The sequence below is a fragment of the Octodon degus genome, unplaced genomic scaffold (assembly GCF_000260255.1).
Source record: "Octodon degus isolate 3935 unplaced genomic scaffold, OctDeg1.0 scaffold00058, whole genome shotgun sequence".
NCBI lineage: Eukaryota > Metazoa > Chordata > Mammalia > Rodentia > Octodontidae > Octodon > Octodon degus.
Window position 1 is genome coordinate 875,116 of NW_004524634.1, and position 27,479 is coordinate 902,594.

A 27,479-nucleotide genomic window follows, 5' to 3' on the forward strand; every position below is an offset into this window, starting at 1 on the left:
CACACACACACACACACACACACACATAAAAAAATAAAATAAATTTAAAAAAAACATTAAAAAAAATTACATGGGCTTCACACAAAATTAAATAGAACTCAATCTACAGTCAGAGAGGGACTAGGCTCTCAAGGAAGCACAAAAACAAAGACATCAGAACTGTAGCTGGAGGCACATCTGAGAACGCCAGTGCTCAAGATGATGGCCAGACCCACATGCCTCCCTAAGGGGTGAGCAGTGACTTGGGATTGCACTACAGTTAGCACCCACTGGCCCAGGAAGGCCACATAGGCATTAGTCGCCCAGGTGGGTGGCCAGCGGAGGAGGACTGTCCCTCCCCAGAAAAGCCTTCGTTCTGTCTACGCACCCCTGCTACATGACTCAGTTCCCTAGTACAGCAATCTTAGCTGAGCAGCTTTACTGTACTTGCAGTCCTATTGGTTGATTATAGTGTGACCATCATTGTACCCACATTGTGACTTTGCTGTACAAATCATCCCTGACAAAGAGGTCCCTCCAGTCTCTCAAGAGCTACCTCTCCATAAACCTTCCCCACTCTCAACCTCTGTTGTCCTTTGGAGTTCATTCTTTGACACTAAGGGAACATGACCTGGGCACATCTGACATTGAGCAGGTTGCGAGTTACATTTCTCCTCTCTCATTAATACTGGCTGCCCGTCTAGGACCCAGCTGGCACTGCCCAGGTCCCTGCAGTCCCACAGCTATCTGGCCATTCCCACCTTTGCAGCCAGTCATCAGCAGCTATTTCTCTTTTTTTTTACATTGTGTATTGTTATTGCCAAAATAATTTCTCATATTACAAGATATAGGCAAGAAATAATAAGCAAATAACATAGGTACAAACCTCTTTTTTTTAAGTCAACAGAAAATGGAAATATACTTTTTAAAGTTTCTAATACTAGGAGAAAATATCATACAATGTCATTTTAAATAAATTGCAAGTCAAAGATACAGTATAAGTCTTAGAACAAAAATTAAAATTAAGCAATATTCAGAAAATTAAACGATTCAAAACAATTGAACTAAGAAAAAGTTTTCATGATAGCAAAGAAGTACTAAGAGTAAAACATAAGATAAATACTGGAATGGTAAATAAATGACCCGCACTTCTAACAGTTTGAGGATAGGATATCGCACAAAGTTCTAATGTGGTGTGGACATGCATAATGACCATGACAGTTACCGGTGGCTAGGCGTCACTTGTAGAACTGAGCCACAGCTATTTCTTTGAAATCTACCCTGTAGGCTCACGTGGAATCATGACCCATAGGGTGGAAGAGAAGTCCATTTGTAGAGTGTGCTAATGGAAATATTCTGCTGCTGAATACAAAAGAATAACTGAAAGACTACTACTGTAGACTTCTTATTCTCCTCTGTTTGTTTGCCCTATTTGGCGGGTTCTTTCCATTCTCATTCATGGGGCTGTGATCAATTTGCTCCCTCTCTAGAACATCATTTAGTAGTCTGTGTAGACTTGGCTTGTCATCATTAAATTCTTTAGTTGTTCTTTGTCATGGAAATATTTCACTTCTCCATTATATTTGAAAGATAGTTCTGCAGGATAGATCAGTCTGGGTTGGAATTTGTTTTCTTGCAAGACTTGAAGTACTTTGCTCCATGCTCTTCTTGACATGATGGTTTGTGAAGAAAAATCTGCCATTATTCCGATGGGTTTTCCTTTAAATGTGATCTGTTTCTTTTCTTTAGCGGCTTTTAGTATACTGTTCCTATGCTGAATTTCTGGGATCTTGATTATTATATGTCTGGGTGTGGTTTTCATTGGATTGATATTATTTGGAGTTCTATATGCTTCAGTTGCAGGAATGTCAGATTGTTGCCCCATATTTGGGAAGTTTTCTGCTATTACTTCTGCCCATATTCTTTTTATATCATTTGTATTGACTCCTTCCTTCTCATTGATGTCTATTAGTCTCACATTGTTCATCTTTGCATCGTCTTGCAGGTATTGAATTATTTCTTCCTGCATCCTAGTTGTTTTAAAGAGATCTTTTCTTACTTTTTCACTAGCTGCAATGGTGTCTTTCAGGTCAGAAAGTCTATTTTCACTTTCCCTCAAACGGTTTTGCCAGCTTGTGATTGAGGTTTTAATTTCCTATATATCACTTTGAACCTGTTTCATAGATTCTATTTCTTTCCTAAATTGTTTATTCAGGGGTTCCATCATTTTTATATTCTCCTCTATTTTTTTGTCAGTGTATTCTTTAGAAGCACTTAGTACTTCTTTGATTATAGTTACCACTACATTTTTTAGTTCCGAAATTATTTCTATTTTTTTTTTTAAATTTATTTCGTGTGTGTGTGTGTGTGTGTGTGTGTGTGGCCAGCTCAGCCCACCAGGGGGCGCGGCTGGCTGGCTTGTGGGGCTGGGGGATTGAACCGTGGTCCCTGTGCTTTGCTAAGCTTGTTCTAAGTAGGTGCTTTAGACCACTGAGCCATCTCACCAGCCCCCCGAAATTATTTCTGATCTGATTTCTTCTATACCTTTCTGCAGTTGATTCTTTACTGTCAATGCTATTATTTCAGAGATATCTGATGTGTGATTTCCAGTTTCCTCAGTGATAGTGTCTTCTGCATTTGTACTGGGTGGACTCGGGGCCTGAGACTGCATTTTGTTCCTTCTCTTTGTCATTTTGTATACCACTGTCTTCTGACCTTTGGTGTAGAGCTTGGATAGAGTTATTACCTTAGCACCAGGTCCGGATCTATGAAGTTCGGATTCCTCCAGGTGGGTGTTGTTTGGATCTGGCTGCTGTGCTCCACTTCTTTCTGCTGCAGGTGTTAGAGTTGAACCCTTTGTGTCTCTCTGGCAAGATGTTCTGCTCCTGAATCAGCTGGGTGGGTCTTGCCTCTAGCCTCTTTGCAGGGAGTTCTGCTGAAGGGTTCCGTGCTGGGCCTGTGCTCTGGGTCTATTCAGGATCCCGCGGCCTCCGTCTTCTCATTCACTCACAGTACCTGCGCTCCTGGTCTATTCAGGATCCAGAGGGTCCCAGGTCGTCTCACTCTGCCGGACCTGCGTTCTGGGTTTGTTCAGGATCCCGCGGCCTGGGTCGTCTCAATCACTGGCCGGGCCTGTGCTCTGGGTCTATTCAGGATCCGGAGGACCCCAGATCATGTCACTCACTCGCGGGGCCTGTACTCTGGGTCTATTCAGGATTCCGCCAGGCCCTGGGTTGTCTCACTCTCTCGCAGGGCCTGCGCTCTCGCTATTTCTTATCTCATACTCAGCTTCCTTACTTACTTAGTTGATTACCTTGCTTTTATAGAAGTTTAGAACTCCAGAGCCAGGCTCTACAGGTTGGGTAGACCTAGCTAGGATTCTGCTTTTTCCCTGGGAGCACTACACCACCATTGGAGGACTTCACACTGAGCAGTTATGTGCTCAGGCCTGTGATGTTAGAAAGTTACCCAGCTGCAGTAGTCCCATGCCTGTAGTCACAACTACTCAGGAGGCTGAGGCAGGAGAACCATCTGAGCCCAAGAATTTGGGACTCTTCAGATTGACAGGGAGAAAAGGGCCCACTCCAGATTCCTTAAATTCCAAACACAGGAACTGTTTACTAGACAATGAGGACAAATCAAGAATCACTCCCCGTTAGCCTTCTCCAGCTCTTTTATAGAAAAACCTTTATTATATTCCTCTGATCAACTTTCAGTAGGAATGGCTATTTTGCCAAAGATTTGTCAAGAAACAAAGCAAAGTTGGATAAAAATAAAATTGAACTAAAAGGTGAAAGACCTGGATTAGCGGCCTAAAGGACTGTTCTCTTTGCCAACCTCCTCCATAAAATGGAAATAGCAACAGCAGACTCTCCTAGGTGCCTCCCGGGGTTGTCATGAAGACCAAATGCAAGTAGACTATCAATGTCTTGTAACTGTGGAGTGATTCATAGATGTACACACTATCATTGTTACTCACGCATTACCAGATGCACATTTCCACTGTGTATCTGGCCCTTGCTAAGCCTGCAGTTATAAGAGAGTGAGACCAAGCCCTGGGACCTGTGGCCTAATGGAAATAGCAAGGACATAAAGAAGTAATTATAGCTGCATATCCCTGGAAGAGACTCGCATGTGCTTGCACGCCAGTGCTCACGAGCTCTGCTCACAATTCCTAGCAGTGGAAATGCTCCAAGCGTATGTCAACAGAGGATCAAAAAATCAGAATGTGACACAGTACTGTGAAAAATGACCCATAAAAAAGGCATGAAGGGGCCGGGGAGATGGCTCAGTGGAATAAGCACTTGCCTGGCAAGCGCAAGGGCCTGAGTTCAATCCCCAGTTCCACAAAAAAGAAAAAGAAAAAAAAAGCAGGAAATTTTGGCACATGGGACAATATGGATGAACATTATGCTAAGTGAAATAAGCCAAAAGGATAAGTAGTATGATTCTACTTCCATGAAACATCTAGAATTTATGAATTCATAAGAGACAAAATATAGTATAGAGGGCACTGATGGAGGGAGAATGGGAATTTACTGCTTAATGAATATAAAGTTTCTCTTTGGGGTGACATAACTATACCACATTGTTAATTAACGCTACCAAATTATACACTTAAAAATGGTCATGTTAAATATATATTTTGCTGCCATAAAATAGTTTTCAAATGTGTTAGATTCAACTAATGACACTAGGAAAAGAACATAACAGTAAACCGAAAGAAAGCCTAATGTCAGAAAAGAAAAATAAGTAATAATAAAACAGAACATTGACAGAAAAAAATCTAACAAATCAAAAGCTGGTTTGGTGCGCCGGGCACATATCTCAGTAGAATAAGCGCTTGCCTGGGAAGTGCAAGGTCCTGAGTTCAATCCCCGGTTTAAAAAAAAAAAAAAAAAAGCTGGTTTGGATAAAAAGAGAGCTTTAAAAAAATCAATATAAGGGCCAGGTGTGGTGGTACACACCCATAATCCCAGCACTCGGGAGGCTGAAGCAGAAGGATCATCGCCAGCTCGAGAACAGCCTGGGCTACAAAGTGAGGTCAAGGCCAGCCAAAACTGTTTAAGGAGACCCCGCCTTCAAAAGATAGATAGATAGATAAATAAAATAGTAATGATGCTAAAACATAATCAGTGCTCAGGGTTGTGCATTCATAAATGAATACGATCCGACTGTCAAGGCAGAAGTCTTCATTACAGACGAGACTTTTGAACCCCTGAACCCTTTGTCCAGCTCCATGCTGCAGTGTGTTGCAGTTTTCTTAGACACGCCTTAGAAGCTCCCAACCTTTTCTCCGTTTCACCTGATGCGCCTGAATAGAGAGCTAAAACTACGGTACTTGTTGAACAGCAGGCTGAAATTCACGCCTACCAGGCGCTGCCCAGGTACCTTAGGCACAGTACTAGGGCGGAGCGTGTTGCTTTCCTGTCTCCCCCTTTTTCTGACATGGTCTCTCTAAGTCAGGCTTGCTTTCGACCCTCAGGGCTTGAATTTGCAACCGCCCGGTCTCTATCCCCAGAGCGCTGGGATTGCAGACACGTGCCTGCCCGCGGCGCGTGGCCCCTCTTTCCAGATCAGCACTCGCCGTGGGCCACTGAGGATCCAGGGAAGGCCCTGCAGCTCCCCTGGCTGCGGTGCTTCGCAGCGCCGACGTCCACGGCGCAAGGGTTCCAGTAGAACCGAAAAGCAGCTCGCGCAGCAGGCCACCGTTCGGCTGCATCCGTCCACAGGAAGGAAGGCTTTATTGGCAGAAAAGTGCAAGGAAGTTGACTATGCGGCAGCTCCCTCAATTCTCTCCCGTTTCAAAAAATCTGTTCCAAAGATTCTTTCAAGCCCTTTGATCTACTGGCGAACACAGCTTCATCCTCCAGACTGTGCTCCTCCGCGTGGTTATCCTTGCGGCCACTAGATGGCACCCTCGTCCAGGTACTGCACACGCTGTACTGGGCGTAAGGGAGCGGCCGGAGGCTGCACCCGGGTCTATCCGAGCGCCTCCCAGTGCGTTTATCCCGTTTTTAAAAAGCAGTAAGTAGGAGCCGGGGGGATGGCTCAGTGGAATAAACGCTTCTCTGGCAAGCACAAGGACCTGCGTTCAATCCCCGGTTCTGCAAAAAGTCAGTATGTATTTGCAATGCATAATAGGTATGTTCATTTTGGGATATATTCTTGATCGTTTCCACTCCGACGTCCCCTCTCCTTATCCTTCTCTAAAAGGTCTGCCTCTGTTTCCTAGCTCTCCCTTATTTTACTTTTCATTAATTCATATTTGGGGTTTCTCATATAAAAGGAGCTATGCAATATTTAACTTTCTGGGTCTGGCTTATTTCTCTTAGCATTATAGTCTCAAGATCCGGCCCTGTCCCCGAAAATGACGTGACTCCGCATTTTACTCCTGCTGGTGGTCGATGTTTAATTAATTAATTAATTAATTTTTCTGCACCGGGGATAGAACTTGGGAGCTTGCGCTTGTCAGGCAGGTGCATATGCCACTGAGTTATCTCCCTGGCCCTTGCAGATGTTTAAACCCGCAAAACAGGACAAGCCTTGGGAATCCTCCTACTGATATTCATCTGGGAGATGCTGGGCAGTCTTATTGATAATATGTTAGGTGTCAATTTAAGGACGCTGACCCTAGGAAACAAATAGCTATTGTTCATTGTAGTGTTCTTTTTTTAGAAAAAAAAAATCGGGGCATAATTTACGTAATTAAAAGTCTTTTTTTAAAAAAAAAAAAAAACATCTTGTTATGTAGTTCATGCTGGCTTTGGACTCAATATGGTTTGTTGTTTTTTTTTTTTTGCGGAACCGGGGATTGAACTCAGACCCTTGTGCTTGCCAGGTAAACACTTATTCTACTGAGCCATCTCCCCGGCCCCGGTTTGTTTGTTTTGTTTTGTTTTTTTGCGATACGGAGATTTTTTTTTTTTCGTTTTTTTTTTTTAAGACAGAGTCTTACTATGTATTTATGGCTGGCCTCAAACTCATGGCTATCCTCTTGCCTCAGCCTCCTGAGTGCTGGGATTACAGGTGTGCACCACCAGGCCTGGCAAAAGTCACAGACTTTAAGTATACAATTAAGTGAAGTGTTTTTGCAGTAGTGGGGATACTCTACCAGTAAATTATACCCCCAGCCTTTTTTATTTTAAGAGAGAATCTTGCTAAATTTCCCAGGCTAGCTTTGAGCTTGCGACCCTCCTGCCTCAGCTTCCCAAGCAGCTGGGATTCGAGGTTGTACCGTCACAGCCGGCTCACTTAGGTGAGATCTAATAAATGTAAACAGCAGGCCGATAGCACCCCAATTAAGATCACTCATGCCGCTCTGATCTCTTGCCCACCATCAGCGTTGGCCTCTGTGACCTCAGAGACATGGTGAGAGTGAGCAGGGGCGTAGTCCATGGTCTTAGGAGCCACTGGATACCTACGTCTCTAACTTACATGATTTTCGTTATATGATTTTCTTCCACATATATTTTGCATTTGTAAATGCAAAAAAATTCTCTTCAGTATGTCTTTTCATTGTCCCGTGATGTGATTCTGGTGGGTCTTTCAGTTTGTTTGTTGCTGGGGACGGAAGCCAGGGCCGCCTGCGTGCGGCGCAAGTGCCTGCCTCCGTGCCCTGTGCAGCTCTCTCACTACACCGGTAGGCTGCCGCTTAAGAGATGATCGCAGCTGTTCAGTACAACCAATTATTCGTTTTGAGAATCATTTCGGCTAAAGAACTCATCTACTCGTTCTCCAGCCCAGGCGTTGGATTCGTTTGTGAGCTTGTCCCAGCTGTGCGTATGACCAGAGAAGTGTGCTCTTCTCTACCAGAGAGACAGTGTTTAATGTAAATCATCTGCACGCCTGTAATCCCAGCACTAGGGGGGAGGGGGAGGCTGAGGCAGGAGGATCTATCCCTGTGAGTTTAAGGCCAGCCTGGGCTACAAAATAAGTTCAAGTCCACCCTGAACTGCATAGTCTCAAAACAAACAAGTAAAAAAGACCAAATGAATGTAAACCATCCACAGAAAGGTTGGACACACGGTGGAAAGGGCATAGCTCTGGGACAGACGCAGAGGCCACACCTCTGTCCAGTGACAGAGTATTAACAGAATTCCAGAAATTCTGTTTTCTCTATGATAACCATTATCTTGATTTTTATTTTATTTAATTTTATTTTTGTATTTTAGGGAAAGGTGTACAGGGTGTTCAGGATCTCACTACTAGGCTGGACTCCTAGTGATCCATCTCTTTAAAGCCTCCCAAGAGCTGAGATTACAGGCATGGGCACCACCACGCCCAGTCTCAATTGCCATCTCAGTGCACCCTGGGCCTTGTACTTGCTTTGTAGCCCAGGCTGGCCTCAAACTCATAGAGATCCTCCTGCCTCAGTCTCCCATGTGCTGGGATTACCAATGAGTGCCACCACACCTGGCTACCAAGTTTTTAAACCAATATCTTTTGATGAACATTACATACTTCTAGGTCATAGTTTACACATTTTTTTTTCAGCTTAAGTTGCTGCTGCCAGTCTGTTTCCTAGTTTGGTTGTACCTCTTCTTACTCCCACCAACAGTGTGTGTGAGTAGTTACTCCAGTTTCACATTTGATGTAGCTTGTCTTTTTTTTTTTTATTTTTAATTTTATTATTTTTTACATTTATTTTGTGTGTGTGTGTGTGTGTGTGTGTGTGTGTGTGTGGCCAGCTCAGCCCACCAGGGGGCAGGGCTGGCTGGCATGTGGTGCTGGGGGATTGAACTGCGGTCCCTGTGCTTTGCTATGCTTGCTCTAAGTAGGTGCTTTAGACCACTGAGCCATCTCACCAGTCCGAGTCTGAGAAATGTTAATCCACCGTGAAGCCAAGAAGATGTTCGCCTGTATCTTCGCAGGAACCAGGGACACTCTTCCCAGTGCATGCCTCCCTGCCTGCTGCCGATTTCACACTGAGAGCGTAGGGGTCAGCAGGCGATGGGGAGGCTTTCCCCTGGTGTCTCCCTGTCTGCTTAAAGGTGACGCCTGCCAAAGGAGTGGAACAATTTTCTCTGGTCCCTTCACTGAGTTGTCATTAATTAACTATAGCAGGAAGCAAGACCGATGCCCATCAACTGATGTCTGGACAGAACTTCGTTACTCTCTGTTGTCTTCTAATCCAGTGCTGTTCAGTATTTCAAAGAGAATAATTTACAACCCTTTGTTCCACTGGCTCAGCGGACTTTGTTTCTCCAAGCCCATTTTCTGAGTAGTTGTCTCGCACAACTTCCATGTGTATACTTGATGTTTGACAATTTTTCAGATATGATGACATGAAGAAAGAACAGAAAGCCGCTGTGGTTCTCAATGGGAAGTGATCTCCCACCCCCTCCCCAGGACACTGTTGGCAAAGTGTGGAGATATTTTTGTCACAACTGGATGTCATGATGCTTGCGTCTAGTAGTAGTCAGGGAGGCTGCTACTACACAACACCAGGACAGTCCCACAAAGTAAAGAATTACCCAGCCCCAAATGTCAAAATGCCATTCCCAACACAGCCAACCATAGAAAGAATTTCCAGAAAAATGTCACTTAGTATCATTCTTATACACTGTTCAGGGAGTTTTGCATTTCACGTGGCCTAGTGATCTATGGTGGCATTTCATGATACTAAAGTTAATTTTTGTTACTGCGCTCTGAATCTAACTTGGCATTTTCACAAGTTTATAAGATATTATAATTGCTGAGATAGAATTGTCCATGGATTTTCTGTTTCCACAGATCTACTGAACAAAAGGCATTGAGAATTTTGTCCAAGGATGTTCATATAACAATAAAACTTAAGACAGTGACTGCTTACAGAGAGATTTGGAGCTGTTGCTCTCTGAAGATATGGGATAATAAAGCAAGAGTCATTGCCCTTCTTGTCTGCAGATATGCTTCCTTTGCAGGTAGTAAGACCTGTGAGGGTGAGCAGGTTTATGAGTCATCCCCCTCATGGGATTAGGGATTTCTTGGGTTCAGTGTTTGTCTTAGTTACTTTTACCATTGCTGAGACAAAATACCTAACACCCAAAGTTAAAGGAGGGAACATTTATTTAGCTCACAGTTGGTAGAGGTTTCAGTCCATCATTGGCTGGCTCCAAGGCAGGGTGGCACCGGGCAGAGGGTAACAGTTCATGGCTGCAGAAGACACCAAAAGCAACAAGAGAGGGAAGGACAAGTCTCTTTCTTTCCCTCCCTTATATTATACAGGCTACCTGCCCTAGGGCGGGTGGAGCACTCACACCCTTAATCCTACCAAGAGCTGAGCCAAGTCAATCAGTGGACTGAGGTAGTAATCTCATATTACTGATCCCAGTACTAATCACTTTAGATCCAGCCACTCTGAAAAGCCCATCCCCCATGATTGCATGAGCTGGGGGGAGGTCACCTCTAGACACAACCATACCAGTGTTCCTCATCTGTGCCCCAGGTCGTGTGTGTGACCCTGTGTCCACCCGGGCTTGCCCCTGCATGGCCCATGAAACTTGGCGATAGGGGGCATCTTTGTGAGTGTAAACCTCATGCTGCCTGCCCTGCCGTGAGAAGCTGTATAAATCGATTTGGGGTCCTTGTCTCCTCACTGGATGAATCTGTTGAAGTGCAGTCAACTTTTCACTAGATGGAGTGCTGGCCCTGAGACATTCAGAGAAGCCACGTCATCACTCATACTAAAATTCATGGTTTAGTTTAGTCACAGTAGGCCTCCCTATGTGTGTAAGGATACAGAGGAAAAAACGTAGGGTTAGGTTCAGACTTATTTCTTAGGAGCTGAATCCTAAGCTAGTTTTACCCAAAGGTAGCCTGAAATTACTGAGCCTTTGTTATTTGTCTTAGTTACTCTTTTCTCTTTGCTGGAACAAATACCTGAAGGAAAGAAAGGTTTGTTTAGCTCACACATAATGGAGGTTTCAGTCCATATACAGCTGGCTCTAGGCAGAGTGGCACATGGCACCGAGCAGCCATTCCTGGAATTGGCATAAAGCCAGAGCAAAGAACTAGCCTGTCCTCCCTTCTCATGTTGTAATGCGAATGACCTGCCCCAGGGTGGGTGTAGCTTCCATGCCCACAATAATCAATCACAAGCTCCAGAAGCCACCTTGTGACTGCATGAAGCTTTGAGGGGGCACAACTAGACACAAACCATAGCATTGTTCAAGGTTAGCTTGGCTGGCTCGTGCCCCTCTTGCATAGTCTTTCTCACACCCCTTGTGAACCTCCCCACATTAGCAAGCCTTTCCTGGTCCCTCAGCAGCCACAACCTCAGCTTACCCTGAAAGCCCCTCTATAAAAACAGCACTGTATTAAGAGATGGGTGCCGGCCCCGCCCCCGGAGCATGCTGAGATGGCATTTGAGACTGAGCGTGGTGGCGCGTGCCTGTCATCCCAGCACTTGGGAGGCTAAAAACAGGAGTATCACTACATGTCTGATCTGTGTAGTGAGACCCTGTAGACCATGTATTAAATACACATGCACACACACACACACACACACACACACACACACACACGAGCGAGATGGGCTGGGAACAGTAGGTCTCATCCTTCTACTTGTGCTGCTGTGTGCTGTGCTGGCCAAGTCAACTGCACTCGTGCCAGGTGACCCCCACCTGCCCAAGCACTGATGAGAACAAATGAGACCCTCGCAGATTCCTGTGGTCAGAGCCCGATGCATGGCTATGCTTTCATCTCGTGCGGCTCGGGCTCCTGCTGGAGCACTGCAGCGAGAAAGGCCCCAGCTAGAAGCCTTTGGGGCAGGGGATGCAGCTCAGGGGTGGAGCCAGGCCCTGGGTTGATTCCCTGCCCTGAAAAACTATAGGGGGAAAAATTGCCACCCTTGCCAGCTGCCACACTTCTGAGAGGGGCGGAGGGTGGGGTGGGATACTTCCTTGAGGGCAATAATCTACAAATGCACTAATATTTGATTACCAAATTATGCTGAAAGATTGATAGAATGCAAATGATTAACCTTCCTATGGCCAGATAAATTTCTCTTTAGTTGAGCTACAGTAGCTCATGGTAACCAAACAGGATTGAGTTTAGGGGGAGTATTGAGCATTACTCCTTAGAGATAGGGGGGAAACTAAATGCCAATGCATTTATTTGTATATACTCTCTTATATATATTTCTTTATTTATTTTCTGTAGAGGGAGTGTGGCTCAGTGATCAAGTGCCTACCTAGTGTGTTCCAGGCCCTGCGCTCAACCCCCAGCACTGGCAAGGAAAGAAGATAAATACGGCATATATCGTGTGGAATCTTAGACTACCCGCTCACAGGCAATGACCTGGCACCTGCAGTACTCTCTGGCCTTTAGAGGCTGATGTGAGGGGAATGGGACTGGAGGCGTTCCGCGCTATTCCGTACACTTCCTTTGTAAAGTTCTGAGATCCTGGTATCTGGAAGCAGACAAATTGGGCCAGACGGCTTTCATAGCAGCAGTGGAGTTCACTGCCTGAAGATGGCTGCAGTGCCAAGACAGGCCTGTCTCAACAGGCTGTGCTGAATACAGGCTTGCCATCTGCGAGTTGCTGTATTGTGCCTTACACTGCTCAGGAGCCCAGGCTGGAAAGGAAGCAAGCTGAGAGGCCATTTTTTCTACCTAGGAACCAGAATCCACTGGTTTTTCCTGCAGAAAATACAGGTGCTGATCACAGAGCATAAAGTTGCCACTGCCCCTGGACCCCAAGAAAGGTTTCCCAAAGTGGCCCTGAATTCCCCTCTATTTCTTCCCACAGGTGAGTTAGCAGATTGGAAGCAAGTTTTCCATGAGCCTTCCCTTCGCAAACTTTATATAGATATTTTGCCAAGTCTCATGCATTGTTGAGACTTGTGGTGGAAATAGCCTTTCATATAAACAGGGATTAGTAGATCCTGTGATTCTGGATGGTTTGATACCTAGCGAGAAACAGAAAGAGGAGTGGAACAACTTCATTCTCTCTGTCTCTCTCTCGCTCGCTCGCTCGCTCGCTCGCTCTTGCTCTTGCTCTCTCCCTCCCTTTCTCTCTCTGCTCTAGAATGTTTTATAGTTCAATGTTTTTCCTGCTTACTCATCCTTGAAAGTCAAAAGCTTTACCCATGCTTTGCATTTGTTCCAAAATAGGGTGAGCTAATTCTTTCTGGCTCCCTGCCTGTCTGTTTCGATACTGCGGGAATCTTCCTCTCACATCGTAGGCTGCAGAGCTGGTTGCCTTCCAGGAGCCTGAAAGGATTGCGGAGGGAGCCATCTGGCAACAGACGTCACCCCTACAAGGTTGCTTCTCAATGCTTTTCAAAGCCATTGATCAAGGGACCAATAGTTTTCTGGTCTCCAGCCTCACTTCCCTCCTGGCCAATGACCAAACTGGTAATCATCTTGAGATTACATCTCTGGTGTTAGAGAAGAGACTTGTCACTCAGGGTAAAAATTTGTGCCATGTCAATAACTACTGGAAGGGGAGATTCAGAAGTCTGGACTAAAATCTCAACTTCATGTGGAAGAATATTGGTTATCAATTGCTCTAGAAAAGATTTTGTGGTAGGAAACAACAGTCACTATTATCGTTATTACTGTAATTATTATTAATTTTCAGTGCAGAAGATTGAACCCAGGGCTTCCTAAGTGCTAAGCAAGTGCTCTGTCACTGAAATGGCCCCCGCCCCAATAGCCAGTTGTTATCATCTCTTGTGACTCTGGTGATGAGTAGGCTCAGCTACCTGGTCCTCCCTGAGAACCTCATCTGGTAGCCATAAGGTAAGGAGGATACTGGAGTCATTTGAAGTTCTTTCGCATTCTTGTGTCTGGCACTGAGCCTGGGAAAATTCAGTTTCCCAGACAGCACAGCCATCTTTCCTAGTTTCTTATTCTGTCTTACCTTTTTCCTCTTCTCCTTGCCTTTTGTCAGTGCAGGTGGCCCTCTGCACCATGATTCAGCCAACCACGAATTGTGTGCTATGTCATTATACCTCGGACGCTTGCATGGTTGCACCTGTACTGAATATGGACAGATTTTTTTCCTTATCATTATTCCCTAAACAATAAAGTATAATAACTATTTACATTGTATTAGATATTGTAAATAGTCTAGAGATGTTTCATATTATGAGGGAGGATATGCATAGGTTATATACAAATACTAGGCCATTTTTTTCCCCACGTACCAGTGACCGGGCTATGGCAGCTGCTGAGGAAACACAGATGCCATGCATAAATCACAGGATTGTTCTGGCCCATTGTACCCACTGGAGTGCTGTACCTGAACAACAGCCTCCAGCAACCACAGGCCAAAAATGTATTTCTTTTTCTTTTTTGCAGAACCAGGGATTGAACCCAGGCCCTTGTGTTTGCCAGGCTAGCACTTATTCTACTGAGCCATCTTCCCAGACCCTAGGCCATTTTATAGAAGAGAGGAGCACCCACAGATTTGGGTATTCACAGAGCGCCTACAGCCAATTAATTCTCCAAGGAGGCAGAAGGATGACTGGCCATCCTAGAATAGTTCCTAACTTTATTATCTTACTCCTTTACTGAGTTTTTTTATTTGAAAGGTCTCTGGTTCTCTGAGTATTCTTTTCAAAAAGAGGCTAAACATGGAATAACCCCCAGCATCTCAACAAATACAGCCTCTCTAGAATCTGGCATCAAGACCTCTAGAAAAAAACAATTTAGTGAAGAAGAAAAAGAAATAGATTTCTGGGATCAAGAAAGAGCAAACTGAAAACCTAGAAACTGCAGAAAAACTGAACACAAGGAAGAGAAAAGAACAAAGTGTTCTGGGATGCTAACCCTAGCTCCCACGGAGAGTGGCCTGTTTCTGCTGGGGTGGGTCAGCAGCCCGCCAGAGAAAGAATGGACTGGGCTGCCAAAAGCACCCCTAAGCAAATCCCATGGTTAGTATAAGCTGCAGAAACAATTTGCTTCTCATTCTGACTGTAACGCCTTCCTTGTAGAACTAGAGAAGAAACCTAGTGCAATGCTCACCATACTTGAGTGTATTTAATCAGTAGCCATCTTGAGAAGGGGTGAGTTGTTTAAGACCAAGTAAAAGAACAGCCAGGAAAAAATAAAAGAAAAGAAAAGAACAGCAATGCTTCAGGATTTCTGAGATTATCCTACCATGATGACCATGTGGGAAATGGTCACAAGAGACAGTTGTGGAGAAGACATGGACTAGACACCGAGCCCCTGGAGAAGTTTAAGCCTAAGCTGGAAGGATATAGAGGTTCTTCCCTATGCAGTGAGAAGCCATTCCATTTATACATAATTTTCTAAGGGGGCTGGTTCTAAAGTATTGGCATTAAGTCCAGTGGACTGTTTGACCTCCCACTCTGACTCCATTGCTTCCATTCAGCACAGAATTCAGCGGTCCATTTACTTTATCTGCCTCTGAGACACCTCAATTTGGGCAGTTGCCACAGCCTGGGGTGTACAGACAGAAGGGTCTCTGGAATAGAGGAGGGAACTCACAAATCCACAAGCTATAAAGCCAGGCAGAGAACACAGTGACTTGGAGTCCACAGAGGTACACAGAAACTAGGGGCAGCTTGCACGAATACAGTCCTAGGGCGTACAGTATTGATCTGGCACACTCGGCAGGATAGGTGGGGAAGGACTCCACATTCACGCACAAACATGAGCTATAGGAACTTATCTGTGCTAAAGACATCCTGTCATCGCGACACATGCACGTGTCAGCACAACTCCTACTAGTATCTTGGAAGTATATCCATCACAGATGAATGGTTAAAGAAAACATGATATTGACACACCAGAGAGTACTATTCTGCTATAAAGAAATACAAATTTCTACAAAAATGAATGCACTTTGAGGCAATAATGTTCAGTGAACTCAGACACACAGCCTAAATATCACATGGTTTCTTCTTATATATGAACCCAAAGTATAATAATTAAACAAAAATAAAAGATAGATCATCAGAAATAGGAAAGAGACCTTTTGCAAATGAGAAAGGGACAAAGAGATGGAGAGAAAAGAAAGGGAGGGATGCAGAAGAAAAAACAATTAGGATGTGTTAGGTACTTGTACCAGCTCCCCACAAGGAATGTGATGGCTATCTACTGCACACACATACTGCTAAGAAAAGGAATATTTAAAAAATAAGAATATTCTATTTTTATTCTAACTGCATTTCTCAGAGATCACTAATAGATCTCCAGAGTCGTCCTTTTTCCTTATCATCTGCTTCTTCCCAACTTTTTTTTCCTGTTTATGTATTTTAGGTTCTATCTTTCATGTCAATGCTGAGGACATTGGGACATCTGTTCTGAAGTGTGCCAAGATTAACAAAACACCTAGTTAAATTTGAATTTTAGGGGGCCAGTGAGCTAGCTCATTGGCATGAACACCTGCCAGGCAAGCACAAGGTCCTGAATTTGATACCCAGTAACAAGAACTAAAAAAATTTGTATACTACTTTAGTTTTCTCTCTATTTTTTATTTTTGAGGCAGGGCCTCACTATGCAGTTCAGGCTGGCCTTGAGCTTACTTTGTAGCCATCTTGAGAAGGGGTTAGGTGGTCTCAAACTTTTGACTCATCTCCTGCCTCAGCCTCCCTGTTGGGATTACAGGCATATGCCACTATATCCAGTTTTTGAATTTTAGATAAATAATTTTTATTATAAGTCTATCCCATGATAAGTATTTTATACTTTGGGGCCAGGAAGATAGCTCAGAGATAGCATCTGACCAGCAAGGGCAAGGTAGTGAGTTTGAGTCCCAGTACCCAAAAAAAGTATTTTGTATTTCAGTATTATTTAACTAAATGTCTTATATTTTTATTTATTTATTTAGTTTTGTCTAGCCTGCCTTGGGGGCAGGGCTGGCGCTGTATGTGGTGCTGGGGATCGAACTGCGGTCCCCTGAGTCTGCCTAAGCTTGCCTAAGCAGGCACTTTAGAATGCTGAGCTATCTCACCGGCCCTGTCCTGTATTTTTGTAGCAACACTAAGAGTGAGATGTACACTGCTGCCTAAAGGCTTTGTGTGTGTATGAGTGCAACAATGGTGAGTTTACTAACAGATTGCACCAGTTTCACTGAGTAACTTTTTGCATTCTCATTAGGGCTTTGCTCAGCTTCCTCAGAGGAAAGTATTCCAAGTTCCCCACCAGTGAACAAAATAGTTCTGGCTGCCAGTGTTATAGGGGTCAAATGGGGAACGATGATCAAGCAGCTGAATATTCACATCTTGATTTTCACGTGGCCTCTTAATTTCAGTACAGTGTTCTTTGCTTGTTAATCAAGTAGCTTCAATCAAAGGTGGCTGCATATCCTTTGCATACACACCACATTTAGGACGAAGTCTAATTTCCCTTGTTTTGAATCTGGGCTGGCCTAGCGATTTGCATGACCTATATGGAATAAAATAGAAATCGTGTTCAGTGGCTTCCAAGCTTGCTAAGAAGCCTGTTAGCTCCTGCCTGGATCTCTGGAGCACTCTATCTGGAAACCCTGAGTCTCTAAAGGAAATCTGACAACCCTGACACTGCCACAAGGAGAGGATAGGGGCTTTGGTTGACCATGCCAGCTGACTCCAATGCTCCAAAGATCCTTGCTTTGGAACCAGTAGATGAGTCAGTCCTCTAGATTGGCTGAATATTGTCAGTTGATATTTTGGTCCTCGTCTCAGTCTGGGCAGTTTGTATTTGTAATTAAATGGATAAATTTTTGGAATTCCATCAAGTTAATTCCAATCTACCACCTCCAGTGCAACCCACAGTGAGAATAAAGACACTGATGTGTATTTATAGTTATGAGGAGCCTAGCAGTCCTAAGTTCATCCAGGGTGATAGCTATCTGGAACAAAGGCCTCAACCCAGGGCCAAACCAGGGTTTTATTCAGTCATAAAGGAGGAGTGGCTTGAGGAGGAGTGACTGAGAACAGCAGGAAAAAGTAGGTGAATACTGTGAGCTGGGCTAGGTGGGAGGCCTCTATTTACCTCTGCAATATGCAAAGAGAAGGCTCTGCAGAGAGTAATCTGCATTACACAATTGAGGTAGTATCAAATGTTTTGGGGTCTGGTACTTCAGCTCTAATGTGTAATCTTTCAAGCCCCAGGAAGTCATAGCCTCTATCTGGAGGCTGGATCCCAGCCGAGAGCATGGAACATTGGCTCTTCCTCCCATTTCTACCTGGTTCATATTAAAGAGAGGCAGGTGTAGATTATCAGGGAGACATGCATACCATCTTCAAAGACTACCACCAGCACCTCAACTAGACCAATATGCATTGCTTAAAGCCAATGGAGGGCATAAAGAAAAGTCCTAGCCTGCTCTGTATATATCAATACATGGAAATAGGGTCAGGCACAGCCAAAATGGAGACAATTGCTCCTCTTTCAAGTAGAGTTACCCAGGTCATCTTTAACAAGTTGACTCCACCAAGTGACCTCTATTGATGCCATGTGGCATAAAAAATTTGCTCAGCAAAGCCCTATTCAAATTCAAATCCATAACCATTTTGAAATAAAACAAAAGGATCATTGTTGTACGTCACCAAATTTTGGGATAGTTTCTTAAAGAGCTTTCTAGGACCAGAACCCTGTGACCTTTGCCCCATTCCTCAGACCCTCTTCTTTGTCCCTTCCTCTCTTCCACATGAGGCAGAGTGATGGCTGTGCAGGCAGGGATGGAGGACAGTAGCTGCTCCCAGTGAAGTCACAGCAAATCCTCCTGCTTCCATTTACCTGTCTAGTCATGTTAAGAAGCACTACGTACAGTAAAGGACTTTGCAGCCTTAGAAATCCTACACCACCATGTTGCTTCTTGGCTTTCCCTACCTCCAGCAGGGGTTGGCTTTCTCATTTTGGCTAATTATCTCTGCTTTCCAGGTTCCAAAACTTTGTTATTATTTTCTCTTGTTTTATCTGTGAAATTACAAAAAGAAATTAATTCTTGCTTTAGCTGGGTTCAAGAGAGGTAAAGTAAATACATGTGTCCATCCTGCTCTTTACTTTGAAGGTTCCTTTGAGTCTTCAATTTCTAAGATTCTATTAATTTTAAAAATCTCTTAGATCAGGTTTCTGGAGAAGCTCAGCCAGATGTAAGGGTTCTTGCATGCTCTGGCGAGCGTGTTCTCAGGAGAGCTGGGTAAGCACAGGGAGTAGGGTAGGCCTGGGCACAAGCTACACGAAGATGTGCTTTCTGCTGAGCTTGAGCTTCAGTCTGACTCCGTAAGAGCCCTGGCCATATTCGTTCTTGGCCTTTTGTACCCCATAAGCCTCTGTCTGTGGCTTCTGAATCTGGTCCCAGGGAAGTTTGGGGGAGGAGGTAGCAGGGCGCTGGGGGCCGCACACACCTGCCCAATGTAAAGAAAAGCTCATCTCAGCTCCATGCTGATAACTTTTGTTAGTTTTTCCGGGCCTTTATTTTTTTCTGTACCTAATCCCCCCCCCCCCCTTTGCAGTACTGGGTTTAAACCAGGGCCTTCACACTGAGCTACATCCCCAGCCTTTTTTATTCCTTATTTTGCAACAGTGTCTCATTATGTTCCTAAATTGCCCAGGCTGAGCTGGATTCCTGCTGGGCCTGCCCCAGCTTCCTAAAATGCTGGGATTACAGGTATGAGCCCTTGTACCTCACCATAGCTGTTATTCTTTAGGAGGTGATAATTAGCTCTCCAATCTTTCTGAGGAAGCAAATTATACTTATTATATACTGAAGCTCAGAAACAATTAGGTTATCAGACAAATAATAGGGACAGTTCCAAAAGTGGTCTGATTCTAAAATTTATTCTCTTAACAGTGTTAAACCACTTCCTCTAACTACATCCTTATGAAATAATTTAATGTTGCCTCTCTCATGTCAGGGATGCTAATAACTACTTGGATTTTGATCTATTGTATAGAAAACATGCCCCAAAGCTATCTATCCTTTGTTAAATAAAATCAAATTTTGCCTGGGGATGCAACAGATCCATTCTTCAAGCATCACTGAGTACCTGCTATGTGCCAGAAATGGTACTGGACACGGTCACACAGTTCACCAGGACCTCCTCAGTGCCTTCAAACATCTTGTACACAGCCGAGAAAGCAGACAAAACCAAAAAACGCGCATTACATGGAACGCAGAAACCCACAGCTCCTATCAGGTAGTACTAAACCCAGAACTGCAGTTCTCCGACGAAGGACAAGTGCTGCTTCTTTTGACTTCTTTTACCAACGTTTCCCAGCCTGGCGGCTGCACCTCTGGCGCCACGAAGGCCTGCTGGAAACTTTTTGCAATGTCTGTCTGCGTTCAGGAAACGTGCCATTCAGACTCAAGGCTTCTTCTCCCCAGCCGCAGGCCAGATGTGAGCCTGCGGCTGGGAGCTGGTTTTCCAGGCAGGGTCCTTTGGTTTTCACGGGTCTCAGCCTCCTGAGAGAATGGGAATCGCCGGCTTCCGAGACGTCGAAGGTCGTTGGTCCCACTCTGCAGGGACCGGACCTGGGTCGGGGGTGCCGGGCGGGCTGCGCGATCCCAGCGGGGCACTAGACGAAGCCCCCCAAGGAGTGCGGCCACGTGCAGGGTGCGGGCCTCGTGGGACAGGGCTGCGGGGCTCGGGACCCAGGTGTGCTCGCCCTGGGAGGGACTTTCCGGTCCCGTGGGCAGAGGGACAACCAGGAACTGGAGCTCAGTCTCCACCCCGAAGTGGGGCGGATCCGCCTGGGATAAGACGCGCGGCCCGACCCGACCAAGGTAGGTGCGACCTCCGCAGCCGCCGAGGAAGAGCTCAGCCGGGTCTCGTCCCAGCGCCGCAGGTAAGGTGCTGGGGCCGGGGGTGCAGACCCCCAGGAAAGTGGGATCCGGGAAAGGCCTGCGAGCACCTCCAGGGCGCCCAGCCCCGCGCCCGCCCGGAAGGGAGTGCTTGGCGCCGCCGAGGGGAGGACGCGGGATCCCTCCTGGGGGACAGGGCGCTGCCTCATCCCAGGCGCACCCGGGGCCGGCGATGCCGGAGACCTCAGCCGTTATTTACTAACTCCATGTTCTGGGCTTGAGTATTAAAAAGAGAGGAGTGAGTTTAATGCTTCCCGCGTTTAATCTAGTCTAACGTCTCTTATGTTTTACTTTTTAATTTTCTTTCCTCCTTTTCAGAAGCTTGCTCCTTTTCTTAGTCTCCCACCCTGTCTCTCCCTGTGTATCTAATGGCCTCAGCACATTGCGTGGCACATGGGCGTCTTGCAGTTACCAGCTCCTTGACGTGTTTGCAGGGAGTGCAGTGGCCACTCTCCCCCTGGCTTAGATGAGTCGAAGACCCGGAGGCCAAGAGGATGGCCTTTCAACAGTCTGCCTCCTTGAAGTGTTCCCCAAGTGGATTCGAGGCTCCTGGGAGTGGCTTGGAGCGCTGTGAACCTGGAAACACTTAACTGTTCTGAAAATTGTTTGCTTGGTCTCTCGGGCTCTCTGTAACTGGGTGGGGCCCTCTTCCAAGTGGCCCATCCCACTGCCCACCAATTCCAGGACACCCCACACCCTCTTAACGTTGCAGCAACTCTGTGATAGCCAAACCCTAACTCTTTGGTTGCCAGTGAATTCTCAGATGAGTGTTGTGCACATAGGAGAGGAAGCAGACGAGAATGAGAGAGTGGGTGACAGCATGTCACTCAGGAGCTGCTGGCTGCTTCCAAAGGCCAACTCAAACCGTATTTGTAGTGATCTGGGAACGTAGAGAGTCAGCGTGCACACACGCACACACACGTATATATGCTTCAGCAACTGACCGACATAAATGTCTGGAAGCTAATGGCCACCACTTTGAGCCCCTCTTGTAACTGTAGAGGCCAAAGTAACTCACTTGTGTTAATCTCATGATGTCTCAATGAGTGTAGCATGAAAATATATAATTCTTTCTTTTCCTGATATATGCATGCTTTGGGCAGGCCCTGTTCATGCAGTATACACGTGCTCTTACCCCCGAACACATGGACGCACAACTGTTGGATCAGCGGCCCCTGAGAGTGTCCTCCTAGATGTTAGTGCATTTCGGTGGGAATAATTTTCCTCTGAAAGCAGTTTAGAGTGACACGGATGGCAACACTGAACCACACCAGCGCAAGCACCTCAGGGAAAACTTGCCCACCACCCCTAGATGTCTTGTGGCACTTTTTCCTTTTGTCTTTTTTCTGCTCGTGCTTCTCTGCTCTTGGCCTGAGTCTGCTCTTCTCTAAGAGAGACAAAGGTGAGTGGTAGGCAGTGGGGATGGTGGGCAGTGTACTGGGGAGGGCTTGAAACTATAAAGTAAGCAAGAAGGGATTTTCCTTGGGTGTCAATTTTACTCAAATATTTGAGTATTAAAAATATTTTTATATTAAAGCAATGAAAGATATATTTTAGCCTATTCTTTTTTATTTATTTATTTTTTTACTATTGCCTATTCTTTTTTTTTTTTTTTTTGCAGACCTGGGGATTGAACTCATGCCCTTGCGCTTGCCAGGGAAGCGCTTATTCTACTGAGCCATCTTCCCGGCTGAAAGATATATTTTAGAATAGAATCAAAAGTTATATAACTCTTAAATCTAACTCCTGAAACTTCAGAAAAGTATGTGATTTTGCCCACACCTGACCCTCAAGACCTTGTTTTCAGTGCAATGAGTGTTCCTGGCCGAGGCAGTTTAATAGGCAGTGCCTCGTCCTCCCTGGAGCGGCTTTGAGTAACAGTCCAAGGCTCGCTCATGTAATCATCCCTCCACCTGAGTCGAGGTTAGCAGCTTTTTGTTTTACAGATGAGAAAACCAAGGCTCCAAGTTGTAGCTCAGTGGTAGAGCATGTATACCTAGCATGTGTTAGGTCATCCCTGTTATCACACACAGACGCGCGTGCGCCCACACACGCGCACACACACAGGAACTGGATCTATTTCAACCAGAAAGGGAAGGAAATTCCTTTTTTTTTTAGACATTATCTTGCTAAATTGCCCAGGCTGGCCTTGAATTTGCAATCCTCCTCCCTCAGCCTATCAAGTAGCTAGGATTACAGGCATGCGCTGCTACACCCATCCAGTAGTGGCCATAATTTTTTTTTTTTTAGACAGGGTCTCACTGTGTAGTTAAGGCTGGCCTTGAGTTCACTGTATAGCCCAGGCTGGCCTTGAACTCTTGGTGATACATCTACCTCAGCCTTCCGAGTGCTGGAATTGCAGCATGTACCACCAGCTTGGGCCAATCTAGATTCTTGAGGGGCTTCTCATGTGGCAAGAGAATAAACTCACTCACTGTGGCACTGGGCAGGAATAGGTAAGAGTTTTTTGAATGTTGGGATCCAGTTAAATTTGAAGCAGTGGTTTTTGAAATCCAGACCTCTCTCATCCTTTTCTGCTGGGGCTGAGAAATGTAGAAGATGAAACCAAAATGACCTTTAAGGGGCTGGGGAGATGGCTCAGTAGAATAAGCACTTGTCTGGCAAGCACAAGAACCTAAGTTCAATCCCCAGTTCTGAAAATAAATAAATAAAAATAAATAAATAAATAAATAAATAAATAAAATGACCTTGAAGTCCTGGTTCCAAGACTTCAGGGCACATCAGAACTCCCTAGGAAGTTCGTACAGTGTGTAGATCCTTGCTCCACTCTCCTAAGTCCTCATCAATAGGATAGGTAGGGGCCAGAAATCTACTGTTATATTTAACAGTTACCAGGATGATTGTGATTCTGTTGCTTTTAAGACCTCACTCTGAGAAACTATATTATAGAAACATTTATATAAATCTGTGCATACTTGATAAATTAAATATAACATTAAAAATATGACTGTTTCAAGGAAACTTAGGCCTATCACAATGCTACAAATTCTAGGTAATGTAAATGCTTAAATTCTGTATAATGATATGAATACTAAAATCATTGTAAGAATAGTTTTTTATTTGCCAGATGTGGTGACATACACACCTGTCCTGTAATCCCAGCACTTTGGTAGGCTGAGGCAGGAGGATCACAAGGCCAAAGCCAGCCTCGGCAATTTAGCCAATAAAATAAAAAATAATAGTTCTTTGTTATATCCATCAAACTCTTCTGTGATCTGACAACAGGACTTTCCCCTTCTAAACTCAATGCAGTCTTAACATTTCCAGGCCAATATACTTACCATCTCTAGACCTTTAGCTCCAGCTGAACGTTTTTGTTTGTTATTTAACATAATTAAAACTGAGATGGATTAATACGTTAACTCCCTTAGAAATTTAAGATTTCTAAGGCATGTTACTGGTTTTATTGGAAGCAATTTGTTAGTGTTTGGATGTATTTGAATTGGACTGAGAGATTTTGCCACAGGAACCTAAACCACCACATTTTAAATTTTTAAAATTTTTATGAGTACATGTTTGCAGTACATGATGATTGCAGTCATTGCAGGGAATTGGCGCATGTGCATAACGCATCTGAATTCCTTTTTTTTGGTCCTTTCTGAGGCAGGGTCTCACTATGCAGTTCAGGTTGGCCTTGAACTCACTTAATAGCCCAGGCTGGCCCCAAACTCAGAGTGATCCTCCTGCCTCAGCCTCCCTGGAGCTGGGATTACACGTGTGCGCCTCCACACCTAGCCCAAATTCCTTTCATTTCCTATTCCCTTCCCCTTCCTCTTCTCCTTCCACCTCTTGGTCCTCTTTCCACTTGTAAAAGATCTGTCTCCCTGCTTCTAATTATCTCTTCTCTTTCTGTTTAAATTCTCTGTGCTTCTCTTTGTCCATTCATCTCTTGATGGACATGCAGGCTGCTTACAGGATTTAGTTATGAATTGTGCTTCTGTACATGTCAACCAACACTGTTGAAGAATATGTTTTAAAGGTTCAAGCTATCTGAGAACCTTAGATTACCATATTGCTTATTGGTAAGACTTCCTGATATGTAAACTGAAGTGAATGTTATATCCATAATCAGCACCATGTGTGTCCTCAACAGGTGAATAGATTTTTTAAAATGAGGTATTTATATACTGTGGAGTACTATTCTGCTGTGAAGAGGGGCAATTAAAGAAAATCTTTATTTATTTGGTACAGGGTCTCACTGCACAGTTCGGTCTTGTAGTGATCCTTCTGTCTCAGCCTCCCCAGTGCTGAGATTACTGGTGTGAGCCACCATGCCTGATTTTGGTTGTCGGCACAGCACGCCCAGGGTTCCTGGCCAGCTGGGTCCTTGCGCTTGCCAGGCAGGCACTTAGACTGCCAAGCTATCTCCCCAGCCTAGAAGGGTAAATTTGAGTCCTTTATAGGAAAATGGGTGCACCTTGAAACCATAATGTTAAGTGAAATAAGTCACTCAAGTTTAAACATCACACGGTTTCTCTTCTTTTTTTTTTTTTTTTTTTTTTTTTTTTTTTTGCGGTACCGGGGATTGAACTCAGGACCCTGCACTTGCCAGGCAAGTACTTATTCTACTGAGCTATCTCCCCGGGGCCCATCACACAGTTTCTCTTATGCGAAAAAGAACACAAGGCGTTTTTCTGGATTCAACTTCTGCCATTGCCTCTTTTTTGTGTGAGACAAGAACCTACTGACTCAACAGTTCCCCTTCTTAGCCCTGCACACCCCTATAAAAACATGATTCAAGTGATGGATTTCCTCTCGAAAAAATAAACACATAGTTAACATTTTTCATGTAAAGAGGTTTGTGCACGCCCTTTAAGTCATTGGATGGTGTTTATCTAGAAAATATCTAAACATGCTAAGAATTTCCCTGATATTGGAAAGTGCATGTTAAAGAAAAAAAAATGCATTTTACCTTTTATTCTAGCAATTTCAATTCTGCTTTATCTTAATTTGTATGTGGGTAGAGACGTGTACAAGACGTATGTATCACAGCCTTGCTTAAGCAGAAAATTGAGAAGAAACTAAGTATCAGTAAAGAGCAGGGTAAATTACAGAAGCCCAGTGCAGTGCGTTAGCATATACTGTTTTAAAAGGAAGTGCATGGATAGGAACCAATAAGAACATTGAAGTGTGCTTTTTCTTAAAAAAAGGAAAAAAAAAAAGCAAAGTACAGATTTGCATGGTATGCTATTTCTGCACAGAAAATGATGAAGGTTATTTATGTTCTTTTATGCTTGATAGTGCATTAAATAGCTCTGGGAAGAGAGAGGAAAATTACAGCAGTGATGTGGATTATGTTGGGGGTGATGTGTGAGAGTCTCACAGACATCACTATATCTTTGTGTACTATTTGAATATTATCATATTTGTATAATATCAATTAATTTTTAAAGCAAAGAATCATAGCCATCGCTTTCCCATTTACATTGCTTATGGAGGGGGGAGATTGAAATGATGGGTACATATAATTATCAAATTTTCCAACCTTGAAATGATTATATGATCCTGTACTTCCTTATTTGTATGCAAAGAGCTATCGTGCAATTACGCTTCAGTTTCCAGCAAGATGGAGTAGCCACTGGTCATTCTTCCCCTATGTTTTCATGGGTTATGGATTTGTTTTGTGACACTTTAGCTGATTCCAAAAGAATGGAAGATGCCTTGAGTTGGATTGTGCTCTCTTTTTAAGCAGTTTGATGGATTCCATTGTGTCTTTAGCTGCAGGAGCAAAGAGAGGAGGTAGATGGGACACGCCAGGGCCTGTAGACTGGATAAATTTGCTGGGAAAGAGAAAGTCTTGCAGCAGTATTGGATGATGGGTACACCGGAGTCTGGCCTTGACTTTAGAACCTGGATCTGCTCCTCAGCTAGACTGCCTTAGTCTGTAAGAGCGCTGTCTCACCGTGTTCTGGAACCTCTATGTCCCAAGTGTAGCTAATGTTCACCAGCTGTTTACATGAGCCAAATATAGTGCCAACATCTGGCGTATTAGTTTATTACCTTCTCACCCACATGGGTCGGCAGAGCGCAGAGACTGAGCCAAGCTGATGTACTACTGCACCTTGATTCTGGTGGCCCATCCTGTGGGCTCAGCAGTTGTCCCTATATTTAAAGGTAAGCTCAGGGGCTCAGCATGTGAGGGGTACATTTTCAGGACCTAAGCAAGGGACACAGATGCTTTGTTCCTGCCACAGGGCCTAGAGCAGTGGGGGTGAACCTACAGCACACGTGCTGCAGCCAACCATTTGTTAGCATTGAAAGGTTCACCGTCACTTCTCAGAGGGTCTCAGGATCCTGTTGTAAGAGCTTCTGGCCTGGATCCTGAATTTCTATGTTCTTTTCCATCTGCCCAGTGCCTGACATAGTTGTGCAGTAAATGTTTTGGATTTAAAAAAAAAAAAAAAAAAAAGTTTTACCATGAAGGAAAATAAGGCACTGACTGGACCTGGGAGAAACATGATTCTGCTTCCCTGCCCTTTACCTGTCCAGGTCACCAAAGTTTATCTTGGTCGTCGTCTTCCCTTGGCTGGCTTCATCTGGGTTGGGAGCCTGTCCTGTGCGCACGCGCACATGTGTGTGTGTGTGTGTGTGTGTCTGTCTGTCTGTCTGTCTGCCTGCCTGTCTGTCTGTCCGTCAGTCTCTCTCTCTCTCTCTCTCTCTCTCTCTCTCTCTCTCTCTCTCTCTCTGATGCTCCATCAGAACAATCCATGTTCATATTTATTGCATGTGGTCA

At 44.6% G+C, this 27,479-nt stretch overlaps 1 protein-coding gene, 1 non-coding gene and 1 pseudogene across 2 annotated transcripts in view; 2 read left to right on the plus strand and 1 right to left on the minus strand.

Annotated features, from left to right (window-relative positions):
* LOC101588369 overlaps window positions 1-9,311 on the plus strand; it is a 13,401-nt pseudogene extending 4,090 nt beyond the window's left edge.
* A 4,795-nt stretch (window positions 9,312-14,106) lies between these two features.
* LOC111817483 lies at window positions 14,107-14,239 on the minus strand. The gene has a single exon (XR_002821670.1). It is a non-coding gene; the product is annotated as a small nucleolar RNA SNORA84 (small nucleolar RNA).
* Window positions 14,240-20,605: 6,366 nt separating this feature from the next.
* Anxa4 (annexin A4) overlaps window positions 20,606-27,479 on the plus strand; it is a 63,351-nt gene continuing 56,477 nt past the window's right edge. The window contains exon 1 of the mRNA XM_023718399.1: window positions 20,606-20,709. The gene's annotated coding sequence lies outside the window, so the exon portion shown is untranslated. The remainder of the gene's footprint in view (window positions 20,710-27,479) is intronic.